This window comes from Melanostigma gelatinosum (genome assembly GCF_949748355.1).
Source record: "Melanostigma gelatinosum genome assembly, chromosome: 12".
Lineage (NCBI taxonomy): Eukaryota > Metazoa > Chordata > Actinopteri > Perciformes > Zoarcidae > Melanostigma > Melanostigma gelatinosum.
In genome coordinates, this window is record NC_136645.1 from 4184118 (window position 1) to 4199489 (window position 15372).

Here is a 15372-nt window from a genome sequence, read left to right on the forward strand (position 1 = left end):
GCTTGATCTGAAAAACTGGACTGCTGTTTAATAGTCTGACAACCTTCTACAGCTGAGCAGTCCTGTGGCAATGCGTCCCGCTATTCCCGAGTTTTACTGTCATAGAGAAAACTATCTCCACCGAGTGCCAAGAAATGTTTAAATGTGTTAAACTGCCACACACACTGTGGCTGCAGTTTCCACACGAGTAGAGGTGTGGATGGGGGTCATTGAGCCGTGTCACTTCTGATCAGCATTCATGCAGCCTGAGCATGCAGGCTTCTGGTGTCACCCCATGTAACAGTGTGTCCTCCCTCTCCTGGTGACAAACGTTGCCTCAGTTCGGCATGCTTGTGGATGTGGGGCAACTCAACCTGTTCTATATTTATTACATATACAATGATGCATTGTGTATCATGGCTATTGGCTGTATGATCTGCAACTGAATGCTGAAATGCTTGACTGAATGCAGTCTATAAATCTGGAGTGAACATTCCTGTGACTTCACTACCAAAGTCAACCGACATGCATCTGGCAAGTATCTTCATTTACGAGACTCCGCGTGACATTGTCATGATGGTTCAGCTGTAGCTCCTTACTGGTCCGGGGGAAAAGAAGAAAGTATGCCAGAGCCGGCCAGGGGACAAGTAAAAGCCACTCTTGATGAATGCCTACCCATTGCTCATAGCAGGCCACAAAACCAATTTGAAACTCCCTGCATGGGGCCATGATATATCAGGTTAATTTGACGTAACCAATTTAAAGTGTCATTGTGGTGAAGTGATGGATGGCACCCATCTTGGCATGGCGGGTGAAAAGGGTGAAATACACACGTCGTTTATCTCACCTTCCTGCTGTGAAGCCTCTTGCCCTGTATGCCCGAAGGAACCCCCCCCCCCTCCCCCCACCTCAGACCAGCTGAGCAAAGGTGAAGATGTCGTGTGTCATAGAGACACCGGTCACATCACCACAGCATATTCGACTGAATCTGTTTCTTGAGGCTCGTTTTATTTGTGGAATTCAGGTGATTCAGGTGATTTGCAGTCAAAGAGTTACCAGTATCGTACCTCAACTACAAAGTCAACAGATATTGTGAATTAAAGGTTTGACCAGGCATTGTTATTAAGAGGATGACGCATGAATGTCTCTTGACAGTGTCAAACACAAGCCCGTGTAGACATGAAAGATGAGTATAAGATGTTGCCTCCTTTGCAGAAAACAATGGTTGTGATCAGTGTGAATTCACAGTGGTTCGAGATATTTTTAAAAGGTGACCAGCTGACACGGTGAGGAAAATATCAAATCATCTATCGACGTATTCCAAACCTCTCCAAAAGCATAGCACCATGTCACTTTCCATTATATTATGTTGACCTCTCTCTTTCTTAAAGCTCCGTCAGAAGCTGTGTATTTCAGCCCAAGGGATGAAGGATACATTCGTTTGTAAAAAATGTCTGTCTACAGTATGTTAGTGATGTGAGGACGAGCAGGCGGCTTCAGGGAAACAGCCACCAATGCTCCTGTGTGGTGGGCCGCACCACAGCGAATCAGAGAGAGACAAACCTTTGTATTTCTTGCACATGTGCCGGGTGACCAATTGTCACTGACAATTTAACATTTCAACAAAATCATGATTGTTTGAAAAATGGGGTTTGTGGTTGAAAGCGTCTTTGGTTGTGAAGACATGTGTGAGCATGTGACCCCGAGGGTATGTGAGGAGGCTGTCGAGCAGATGAGCTGAAGACATCGGAGACGCTGAGATGATCTAATGCGGATCGAGGAGAACTGGTCCTGGCCTTCGTCACAGACACGATGTCTACCTCTCCCTTATGGCATCACCTCTACAATGCGGAGGTATCACATACAGTTAAGGCAAGAATGGAAGAATGGAAGTTTTTGGTGGAGACTGTTTTCTGTACTAGAGGCTTCTCTGACGTCAGATTTGCTTTGTTCTAATAAACATATATATAAACGTATATTCCAGCAAAGACAACTGAGGTCTATCAAGTGTTATTCTATTGTTCAGTGAAGAGCACAAGTAAAATATTTATTCATCAGTGTTCTCAGGCTAAATATATGATTTTAACTAAATGAATGATTTGTGATTCCAGAAATCAAAACGTTGAAACTTGACTGATCTAAATGTTTACACGACAGAAAAAGCTTATCCTCACAGAGTAAAAGTATCTCAAAGATAATAACTGTCTAAAGGACTGACAGTCATTTTCTTCCAAAAGAAGAATCAAAAGCAACTTGTTTTCCAGTTCAGCAGTGTCTCTTCTGCATTCAGTAAATATACCCTCCCCTCGTTGTATTAGTTTTGGAATGAAGAATTGTATTTCTTACCTATAAAGAAAAAAATACAATTCTTCAATTATTGAAAATATCTTTCATGAAAGGCCACAAACAAATGCTTTTTATCTGAAACAACCTGCTGTATATTGGCCGCTATTCATTTGAGCATACCCAACATGTTGAGGTAGAGCACAACCAATGGGCGCCTGAGCGTCATACCTTATATATAGCTCAATACCGTGCACCAGCCCTCATTCTGTACCTTGCACATAACTAGACCCTGCTGGGAATGAAACAGCCTGCTGTGTGTCTGTCTTTTAGTGTCTGACAGCCATTGAATGGTGCCGCTGGCTCTCTAATTTATTTCACAGCACATTTACCACATCTCAGTTGCAACCTGCAAATTAATTAGAATACCATTATAAACACATAATCACACAACACACACCTGTATTAAGTTCAGAGTTATAGTAATGGCCGGTAATGCCTTTCATCTTTCCAATGTTTCCATTATGTACTTGCTGCCCACTCACTGCTCTCAGTGCTTTATTTGGATGCCCATTGGCTGATTCTCTTAATGACCATTAATCTCCTCAGTATTCACACCAAATGCTCATTTTAAGAGAACTATACACAAGACAGTATACCATAAATGAATCAACATTATGATCACGAGTGAGTCGTAAAAACAACAGTCCATTTTCGGAAAATATGTACTAAAGCCTTCGAGAGGGGCCAGGTGGCTATAGTAAAAAGTTGAAACAAGCTGAACTTTTGCCAGACCACATTTCTACTTCCTCCATGAATCGGCTGTGATAGTGTAAATGAATGCTTGTTTTGTCTTTCCCTCTGCCCAGCTGAGCTATTTCCTCTTTTAAAACCTCAATCTTTACTCCAAATAAGGATGTTTCAGCTTCATGGAGATATGGATATAGAGGGACAGCGGCAAACTAAATAGTAGGAGACATGGAAACAGAGGAATTGATCCGAAGGTGTACAAATGTGTGAAGAGAGTAATGCAATCAACTGCAAGGCTGGGATGTCAAGGCGAATGTAGCTCTCATCTTATCCGTCTCTATGCTCCTGTATACCTGTCGCAGGGTACAGAGAGCGTTACCTTCCAGAGACAGCATCCTGCTTGCTCATCATGGTAATCCACAAACCTCTCTGTTTTAATCGCGATATTTCCAGTCCAAAGGAGTTTGAACACAAACTGCTCAATGTGTTTTGTTGTGGGTAAAACTCGCCATCAAGCGGACTTTTACTGGTAAATGAGAGGGACGTTCAACATTGTAATAATACAAAGCTGGTTGAAAATCAGCAAAAGTTGCCCTTTAACTGCAGTTTCTTCCCATATGCCACCTCATTATTCTTTCATTAAAATGTCATCGAGTCATTGCCCTGATCAGTGTTTTTGTCAAAGATAAGCAAACCGACCACTAGAAGTTGAGGAAACTGCAAACTTGACATTGCAAAATTAAAGTGCAGCATCCAATTAATTCTACCAACACAGAGATTGGTATGTGAACAGACACACTTTTACATCATACTCCGCTATAGGAGTAGTCACAGCTGTGCAATTTTGCTCTGTGTCCTTCCATTTTCATGCTAAAGTACAGATAATTATTCTCTCGCTGCCCTGCCTCAACGAACAGGCAATGTCAGCACCAATTACAAATCCCCACAAAGGCTTAGCCACAGGAAAGGTGATTAATTAAAGCAATTAAGGCAATTATGAGATTCGAGTTGAGTCGCGTAGGAAGGGCCTTTGGGCAAAGGACGTGGCAGAATGAGAATATGGCCAGCTGAAAGTATTAAAGGGAATGAGGAGGGCTACCTGAAGGGAGATAAGGAGATAGAAACGGCGGGAGACAAGGACAGAAATTAATAAATTAGTTCTCAGTTCATCTGTTACCTTGTCCCTGCAGCTGTGATTATGATCATTCTATCAAACAACAGATTTATTTCAGCTATAAATGTGTGTGTGTGTGTGTGTGTGTTTTATGGTGAGTGTTGGTGCTTTACATCATTTATTGTCTTTCCTTACTTTTTACTATGTTTTTGTCTGTTTGTTTTTGTCTGTTCATTTAGCATCTGACTCCGACTCAATCGGACAATAATGCAACGGTTGCCAACACTGCCATTAACTGAATGGTGTGATTAAAGCATAAGTCCACTTAATCAACTGTCTGGCAATAGCTTCTTTCCGCTGGCCGTCAATCTGATGAACAATTAATCAGACGTATTGCATCTTCATTTGCACTATTATCACCTTCTGCACTAATATATTGTCCATTGTCATCGTTGATGTATTTTATGCTCATATATATTCTTTGATATATATTTATGTTGTACATAGTGCTTAAATGTTTATGCTTAGTTTCTCTGTTCTACTTTGTTGTCTTTAATGTCCTTGTTTTTTGATATTTCTCTTGTTTATTGTATATTCTATGTATTCTAACAGATGACTGACCACGTGTCATGTGCTTTAACAAAACCAAAAACTTGGAGAATTGCACTCTCTGATCTATGACCTACTCTAAAACCAGAGTGGAATTTATCACAGATACCATTTCCATGCATGAAAGCAATTATTTTGTCTGCTATCAATTTTCTTTTGGCAGAACGGGAAGTTTAGAAATTGGGCAAACGTTATTCAGGATATGTTGTCGACCACAACGAGCAGGACGGAGGTTGTTTCTCTGCAGCTGTTACGGGATTCTGTAAACTAATTCGGTGATTGCACCATAATATCTCTATACAGTGACAAAATACAATACTTTAGGGGGAAACAACTTCTTTTCTTGGAGTACATGACGGAAAAGAAGAGAACTTTTGATATGAGTTGTATGGAAGACATGTCAATACAATCACTCTTGTATTCCTGATGCATTGTGTACTTGCCATGCTCACACTTTATTTTTTTTACAAATTAAGCAAGCATTTGGTGTTGCTCTCACAAGATTTAATCAAGCGTCGCACTTTGTATGAGGTGTGCATGGCTGCACTTAGAGGAACCCTCCACATACATCAAATTAAATGCTGCAAAGGGAGTGCTTACGACTGCAGCGTACCGTTTGTGCCCGTCCTCATGCCTGCAGATGGATACAAGGCTTAAATAAAAAATTCTACAAGCAGCTGTGAATGTCAGCTTGTGATTAGGATAACTTTTTACCTGTGTGCATGTCCTGAAATGTAAGGTATACTGCAGTAAGGGGGATCTATTGGCAGAGCTGTAATATGATGTTATTAACTACATTGTCTTCAGTATATACTGGAAATAAGAGTTGCTGTGTTTTCGTTATGAGCTGTTTTGTGTGCTATAGAAGGAGTATGGGCCGCCATCGTGTTTTAGCGTCGTGTAACCAAGATGTGTACCAGCAGTACAAACCTGGCACACAGGAGACGTGTCAGTTGGTTGCAATATGCAATCTCACCACTTTAAAAAACAAAGGAGCTCTTAAAGACATGCAGGTTGAACTGAACTAAGAGGTGTGAATGTGTTTGTCTGCTGTGCATGTTAGCACAGTGAGGACTGAGCTTTTTCTTTCAGGGTGTACCTGTGGTGGTTGTGGCCGTGCTCCAGCTTATTTCCCAGTGCTCCTCTGTCTCCCCCTTCCCCTGTGTTTCCATCTCTTCCCTGTCTCTCTGTGTGCCGACATGGCTCCTCCACTCACTCTCCCAGCTCCTGACTTCCTGATTGCTGCCAAGCAGATTCACCCGTTCCAAGCTGCACACCTGCAACCTACCTGCTCATCTGCACTGCGGTATATCAACCCCGGTACTCCACTTGCTGCTTTCCAGATAATTTACTGGGATGTAGTTTACGTCCTGGGCCGCATGGATTGTGCATTCAATTTCCTTCTTGTGTTTCATGCTGATTTGCTTCTAACCTGCTTCTCTGTGCTACAGGATCACTGCAAGCCTGCCTACCTGCGGCTTTGCCGTGCTCTCACCCTGTTCTCTCGATTGCTCTGCCTCATTTCAGCAGCCAGTTTCCCCTCTTCATTCATCCTAGTTCTCTGCAACCAGTCGATACTGTAAACCTTCCTTCTCGCTTCACCTCCCTCTTGTCAGTGCCCTGCGTCGTGGTCCACCTTACTACACCCTTATTTTACCCTCAAACCCAATAACTCTCTGAAGATTAAATGTGGGTTCTGTGAGAATGGTAACGTTTGCATATGTGCCATTCTCTGCCAATATTGGCTTGTAGTTGCTTATTTCTTCAGAAGCTATATGTGAAAATGTTTATTTAAGTTAAATGCATGAGATTTTAAATTGTGTGTCATGTTACACCACCTTTTGACGGTATAACGGCCACAGATAGTTCATTTTATCCCAACCAGGATATATTTTCTTCACCAAACTAATGGATTATTTTAAGTATGCAAACTATGTACGTGAAACACAAATAATGCAACATACACAGAAAACTCGTTATAACCAGATCTATAAACATACCGCCACAGTCGTTCTTTGCTTTTACATTGCAGTCAGTCCAGACTACACGGTGCAAAAGTACTCAAGATGTCTGCGTCATTCAACCGCAATTTGTTGAGACCAGACTGTGTGGAGGCATAAGCTGTGGCTGCACAGAGACTACTTGTTAGTTTATTTCAGTATCTTCAAGGGAACTGCTTTTTATGATGAAAAAAATCAACAACAAAAAAATCAATGCTGACCATGGAATGAGAAAAGGACATGGATTTGAGTTGGTAGTGCTTGATCAGAGACCACATAACAGATGTGCGGTATCAGAATGCTACACAACCTTTTGATTTGGAAAGAGTACAGTGAGATAATGTACGACAGCTGCATATGACCGTAATTGATGGGAGACTACTTTGCCCCGCCAGTGAACATCTGTCACGATGAGAGACTCAAGCGAGGGACAGGTACAGTGAGGTGAGGATTTCTTTGACATCCACATCTGTCTCATAAATAATGGATGTGAAGCTGAATGTCTTAAAATACCCTGAGATGGGACAGCTGGCAGAGTTATTGGGGCTGTCTCCGACTGGCCTGAGAAATACATGAGTTATAATCCCCGACAGGCTACCCGGATCCCTGGAGTCTCTGACACGTTTCCATAAATGGGCGCACACGCACAAGTGGAAACACCAAGGCTGGGTTGCACCAACAAGGTTTTACTAAATCTAAGATGAATTCTAATCGGAGTTCAGCAGAACTAGGTTTAAAATGTATGACTCTAAAATGAAGCAGAGCTCTGTTGCACAGTTAAAGACTGATCTCCGTTGGTCACATCCAAGTTGGAACCGAAATTAAAGAGATTAATCAAAATATTGCTTCCTTACACAAATTAGATTTAAAATTGCATGCTGTCTATTCTAGTACTTCACATACTGCTCTGTTTTCCTGAACACAACGTCACATTGTTCGTTAGTTCGCGAGATAAAAAGTAAATTATTTGACCAAACCTCACTAATGACAGCTCAGCAGAGAAGCTCTAATTTCTCCTCCATTGAGAAAAAGTTGTCGGCCAAAAAAATGACGCAACATGGCAAAATAAATAGAGGTAAAAACAGCAAGCAAAACGTTTTGTTTCACAGTGAGGAAAATAATATCTCCCTGTTCATCTACACAACCGTTTATTTGCTCAACCGGTATCTTGAGAGAAATTCAGCAGCAGCATCATAAAACTTAATTGCGTTAATACTGTCTATTAACTTCCTTGGATTAATTTAAATAGTTTTGCTCAATCCATAAATACATACACTATAAAGTTAAACCTCATTTAAATGTAAGAATACAATTAATACTGAATAACGTTTTAAATTGGGTTTGAATAATGATTTAATCTGAATCCTTGTTCGGCTCAATAGAAGGTGTACATGCCCAGACATCGTCGATCTGTATCAACTACATGTCTCCTAGCTCGCTCTGCTCAGACAGATGTTGTCCTTGTTGGCCCATAATTCTTCTCCTTGCCTCACTTCTGGCCTAAGTGCAGGAAAGTAATAATCATGCTAATGCGAGAGTGAGAAATGGTTTCATTATGCCGGCAACATGGAGGGATCGCTGTGACACCAATTAAAGGTGACTGTCCTGCAATTAAACAGCAGTGAGAGTGGGTTGGAGGGAGGCAGGGGGCCCAGAGCAGCGTAAAAGAAAAATGAGTTTGTCCTCGAACAAGAGACGGAGAGTTGTGATGCTTGACGGGACGGACAAGGACGTGCACGTTGTCTGAGATTTGTGGCTCTATGAGTTGAGTTTGAATAAGGTTTGTAACAGGTTTGAAATAGCCTCTTAAATCCAACAGCTGGCGAATGGAGCAAAAACAAGGTAAGTGCACCGCTGTTAGTATGTGTTTGTATGTCCTCTAAGCAATATGCTCTGCAACTTGTATGATTAATATGCCATTACACAAACCCTTTCAAACTAAATTGACACACAACCTTGCCAGGTGGAATGAGCCATGTTGCTTTAATATATAGGTAGTGTGTAATCTCTCATTAAAAGGATTCTTACTTGAGTGATTTGTAATCATAGCAGGCTGTGAACAGCTTGTCCTTCCCGCCATTTTAAGCCATGCTTTGTGCGTAAAATAAGGCATTATGCTAGCAGGTAGGGTGGCCTGAGTGCCAGCTGCTAAATCGTTCACTGTCAGAAAGGGTGTGGTCATAATAACCCATGACAGGAATTGTATCGGTTCTTTTGGCTTCAGCATGGGGTCTAATACAACAGAAGTGAGAGGGGGGGGGTCTGTATTATTCCACTGTTGCCTCTGGCTCCTCCAGCCCCCTGTGGTGGCTGACTATAAAGATAGATCCTCTCTTGAAGTACATACTGCATATATATAAGGCTCATTGTACTCAGTTTTTAATGTTAAAAAGACCTGCTTTTCGTAAAAGTGTAACTTCTTTTAACTTCAGCATCATTAGTACACAGCAGGGTGTCATCTGAAAGGCCTCTTGTGCCATTGTTTAGTTCAAGACAATGAAGAGAATAACTGCAAAGCATGCAAATAAGTCTGCTCATGCAGTTGGTAATTAAACATGACTTGAATTGTGATTCAGGAACAACCCTGTCCCACACAGGTGACTGTTTACGTGCTACTTGCGTAAATACATTTAAGTGGAAACACAATTGCACATTTTTTCACAACCACAAAATGCCCAAAAATTATAAAATGATGGTTGTATGCCATTCAACTGTTTTGTCAAATAAGTTTTCAAGGAATCTGCTGCCTAGATCATTTTTTGTGTGTTTTTCGTGCTTGTTAAAGGCTTGTGATTTATAAATCTTACTGGCCAAAAGAAAGTTATTGCAGGTATAACCAAAGCCATTTTTTGGTGGGCCTGACAACAACATGGTGCAATAACCCAGTCTTGATGTAACAAAAGCTTAAATGACTATCTCTGCATCAGCCACGAATGAAAAAGATCACATTCTAGCTTTGTTTCATCGGTGAAAGAAGGCCATCTTGGTTATATCTTTATCCTGCTGTAGCACATAAAAAGTCCAAACTGAAGAAACAGACTTAATACTAGCTTTCACGAATCAAATCTGACAAAGCATTGCTGCCACACAGTCATAATCTTTCATAACCACAGCCTTGAGACATTTACGTAAAGTTTGAAGTGGAGAGCAACACAAAAACTCATTTGTCGGCCTGTCAGCCGTGACAGTTGAATAGACAGAACCAAGAGCTGTGAAGTGGCAAGATTGTGAAAAATGCCTACATCACTGATGCTTTAATGCAATTGCAGTGTTTTGTTCACTCTGCACCGGGGCTTAGTGGACTCACAGACACGCGTATATGCACAGTTCTGCAACAGCCAATGTTTCCGTTGAGTTATTTCCCTTTTAGATAGCTTAATTCCATCCTTAAACTCAAAAAGCAGGCAGGAACCATTAAAAGCAAAGCACTGGTGCTGAAAACTGACATTAAGACTTACAGCTCGAAGAAAATTGACTCTCAATCAAGACGCTCCTAATCCATTTTGAACCGTCAAGGGTTGGCATTCTTATCTCCGACGAGAGACGAGAGCATCCCTTCTAGGATTGGATGTTCAAGTGTTCCTCTGCCGCAGTGTGTGTGCACATTTTTACATGCCTTGTTTAGGCGTGTGCATGTGACTGGATTACTCACGGTATCCAATGGTAGACTTTGACCTTTTTCAAGCAAATCTGATTGGTATCACAGCTGAAAAAACACCTAAACCAGCCACTGTATCTTTATCATCTCGTGTTCTTTTCCCCCTAATCCCATCCTGCATGTCCTCCCCCTATCGATCTCCATCAGTCAGTCTCGTCCTCTTCTTCTCTTCATTTGTTTCCTCACTTCCCTATTCCCCATCCAACTCCTCTCAACCTCCCCCATCATCATTACATCCTCTCTTTCTCTCTCTTCGTCCGTCTGCGACTGCTGACTGACAGTGCGGACATGCCGAAGTAAATCGGGATGCAGCCGCCATGACAGGCCCTTTTGTATTGATTTGTTCATCTTCATCATCCATCACGCGTGTCCACACAAGGCCCACACACACATGTACAAACACACACACACACACACACACACACACACACACACACACAGCAGGAAACCTGTCGAGGTCCCACGCCTAGTAAACTAAGAGCATTACCTTGATGGAGGGGACCAGTGAACCTCACAAGGCCGCAGTGCTGGAGAGAAAAAGAGAATATCCTACTTTTCTGCCACTACTTGGGCTAATGTTGAAACCATAAAGAAGATGAACAGGCATACAGCAGATTCGGCTGCTCGTTCAACAACTGAGATGTGCTGTGCTTCCTCCCTCTTTCTTTTGTGTTTATTGGTCGTTTGTGTTTTTGTTGCGGCTGTAGTTTCAGACATTGTTCCTCATTTCCTTCTTTCGCCTCTTACTGCTGGATTCTTTTAGTTTACAAGTTTATACACACTGCATTTATATTACCTGAGTGCAGTGTTAGCTAATTGCTAATTTGCTTAAGAATCAAACTAGCCGTCGCACTACTTTACTGATGGAAAAAACCCCCAATAAAAACAATGTTGTATTGCCCATTTGTTGTAATACTGTACTGTTATATTTTCAGTTTGCTGTTGCCATTTATTTCATTTTTGTAAAGCGTATTGTATTTGTACAACAGGGACTATATTAACTAAACAGACCTACTTAAAACAGGGAGCGAGTTCATCTCATTTTAAGTGGTTCATTGGGATTTCGTTTTGTTTTGAGGCTCATTTGGATGTACAATAGAATAACAATTGAGACTTTGTTTTTCACTAGCTTTTACAGTATGGACTAACTGCTCCCTTGTTTGCCATCTTTCCTCCCCAGTGAGCTTGTTACATGTGGCCTTTCCGCACATGACACTGGTCTGTTTGACATGTTTGAGCATGCATCACTGCTATAGCTGGCACCCTGAGGTAGTTCGAGATGAGAACTAGCAAGTCTGGTGTGAGCCTTCTGTCAAATTCTGCACATAAGTAGTTGTAGGAAACGGTCTAATTACACTGTCAAAATAAATACATGTCATATCACAGAGGTGATGATAACAGTATACCAAGCATTGGCATGGTGACCATTTATTAATGTGGTATATGAAGGCAAACTCAAGTATTTAAAAATGCCCAAAAAAGCCCAAGACTCCTACGTCCATAACATGGTTCAAAGCCCAAGAGTCGTGATATCAGGGACTTAAGACCAGGCTGCACATATGGTACAGTGTATATCTCAATTCGGCCACCGAGATCTCTCGACAAAAGCCTCAAAGAAACTGAACTTTCTGACTCCAAGCCTGATAACCAGTGTACTGAAAGCATATGTACTGTCACTCTCATCCTCTGCAAATGATTGCCATCTCTGTCATTGAAAATGAACCTTTGGCAACCCTTCAATTACTTTGAGTGCTAAAAAGGCTCCAAACCACAGTGACACTGGAGATATGGTTCATCTTTCAATGTCACACCAAGAAGACAGGATCAATGTCCTCTCCTTCTGTGTGCTGAAATCCCTCCAGTTGGTGAAGTCACGAGGTTAAAAACTAAACTTAGTGGTTGACATCAAAGGGAACAATTTGCATGTGACATCAGATGCGTGCATGCTTGCAGAAAGATGGCTGAAGGTTGCAGACAAAAGGTTAGTGGAGGTTACAGAAGACGCGACACAGGGCCACTGTGTGGAGGAAGGGTGAGGACCTAATAACGGAGCAATGACGATAAGATCGTCTGAAGCAGACAGAAACCACGGCGAAGATGGATTTGAAAGCATTAAAGAAAACATCTGATTCATGCCCATCCTTGATCGCTCATCTTTCTGCGAGCTGAATCTTAAAAGAATCAAATAAAATGGTGAAAGCATTACAAATGTGAATAAGATGTAAGCTGAGGCTTTGCTGGATGGAGCCGACTGATCTGACCAACAAAAGTTACAGATTTATCTGTGTGCAAAGAATCTGTGCGACGATTCTGTCTCTTCTGTTGGAAAACGAATTCATACTTATTCGTTCAGTCTGGATCACAACTGTTGGATGGATTGACGTGACATTTGGTTCAGACGTTCATGTCAACGTTCTGTTAGAGATATATCCAATATCCCTTCCATAAAAACCTTTGACTAACATGTCAACAAAATGAAACCTGGCTTTATCAATGCAACTTGTAAGACAAAACTGATACAGTAGCATGGCATATCTATTCACCAGGGATGTCTCCCCTTAAAAGATGATTGGTATAAAAATGTATTATTACACAAGATAAGTTAACAGTATTAAGTACGCAGTGTATTCTAATACTTGTCTGAACACAAAATGTACATCATTAAGAAATAGGTCAACTTCTTGGCAACTTGTTGAAGAGAAAATGATTAATGCAAAATGAATAGCGCTCTCATAGCCTTCTGTTCAACTGGAACTTATTTTTTACTTTGGTTTTTAAATGTTATATAGTTGTATAAATATAACTTGAGTGATCTTTGGAGATGCTGGTAGGAAGATTGTGTTACCTTCACAAGGAAGGAATTATAATTCTCCTGATATTTCTGGGACATGTAGCTTTGGCTATCCTGCTGACTGACACACACACACACACACACACACACTCTCTTACTCACTCACACATAGACATATCATTTGTGGCAAAATGAGAGCGGCTCTGTGGGTTTCTGTTGGAAACATATACTCTAACTACATGAACAATAGCTTCCTTTCTGAGTCCATCACCTCTGATAGATAAACTCACACACCAGCAGGCCGACACGCTAAAGTCAAAAGTACACATTCAAGTTGTTTCTGTGTGCTAGTTGCATGTATTCCCCGTGGGTTTCCTCCAGGACCTTCCGTTCCCTTTCAATTACATTTCAGGCTTCTGTGTTTGCAATGACGGCCAACATGTTTTGTAAAATGCATTTTTTTCGTGAATGCGTTTGTGTGCAGGTATATGCAATTCATGATTAAAGGAAACAGAAAGCTGTTTCAGTGTAATGGTTTAGCAACTGGCATTGCAGCTGCAATAAGATTGCCATAATGTCTCCAACTTATTGACACACACACAACACAAAGCACTGTGATAGCCATCCCCGAACCTCAAAGGTATCCTCTTATGGTGTGCTTTTACTAAATGCCTCCAGATAAACATGTAATTTCCCCAAAGGCATGAACTGAATGCCTCTCACACTGTTTATTCACACATTTCCTCAGTGAGTGTTGTTATCAGTGTGCATCTTCTCCCTGGGGTGGTTTCCTTCTGCTACCAAGGATATGTGAACACCTTATGTCCTTACATGCCCCTGCAACACACACACACACACACACACACACACACACACACACACACACACAATGAGACATTAGTTTTTATGGCTGTACGGATGGGTTTACATTGGAGTCAGTTGTAATCCTGGTGATGGTACATTGGCAGCACACACCTGATACCACTTCTTGGCGAGCTGGGATATGCTTCCATAACACTGAGCTTCTTTCTGTGATTTTCACCATAAAATATCCACATTTCATGAAAAATAGGTTTTATTTAAACCTGTATGTCTGTCTTGTTAAATTATTAATGTAAATGCTCACAAACAATGATATACACCTAATGGATTTAGTGTAGAGCATCAAACCGTTTTTATCCAACTCTTGTATTTTTTGGGCATATGGGTGTAGGATGAATGGCTATAAACCACTTTGACTGTCGTGCACACACACACACACACAGAGTATAAAGATGTGAATTCACTGACACCCCTGACATGTAATCAATCACTCTGCTGGAAGTGTGAGTGTCTGAAGGTCTGCAGATGTTCACCATACTGTGAGGTAGCTTTGGTTAAAGCAGGCAGTTATTGCCCCATTAAGTATCCAGGCGCGCGCGCGTGCACACACACACACACACATACACATTCACATATAGACATATACACACACACAGCGTGCAAGCCTGTGATCAGAACTATGGCTCTTTAAATGTAAAACATGTAAGGAAAAAAGGATGCAAGAGCAGTTTTTTTTTTTTTGTGCAAATGTAACTAATGTAAAATATGGGGGATATACAAGCTGACAGTACCGAACATAAATAGATACCAGCAACTACATTTGGTGTCATATTCCTCTGCAAAAGAAAAATATATATATATATACTGAGTGAAAATGCTCACCTCAGAGCATTGAATATTTTCTAATCTAAGCTTCCTCATGTGGAAAAACGAAGGCTTTTTGATTTGATATGCTAGTTCAGATTTGTTGGATAGCATACAGTCAGGAGTGACAGTAAGCGCATGAGAGAGAGAGTGCCGGCATGATACGCAAGATGGATCGTGAGCCGGATTCATCCCATCATCCCCTGACATTGTGAGTACCTACTATCTGCTTCAGCCTGCTGAGCAGCCATCGCACTCCTGAGAGACGCTTGCTGTGGATGTAAAGGAGGTAAAGTTTAGTTCTAGAGCACATTTAAACACAGCAAAGCGCTGCATGAAAGAATATTAAAATGTAAATGAAAAAATAAAAGCAGAGAGAACATACCAAGGACAACAATCAAGAGAAATGTATACAGACTCGTACACATAACAGATTGAATTGTTCTGCCTGTACACCTGACGCTGATGAAGAAGCAGTTTGCTGGACACAGTTCACTAAAAA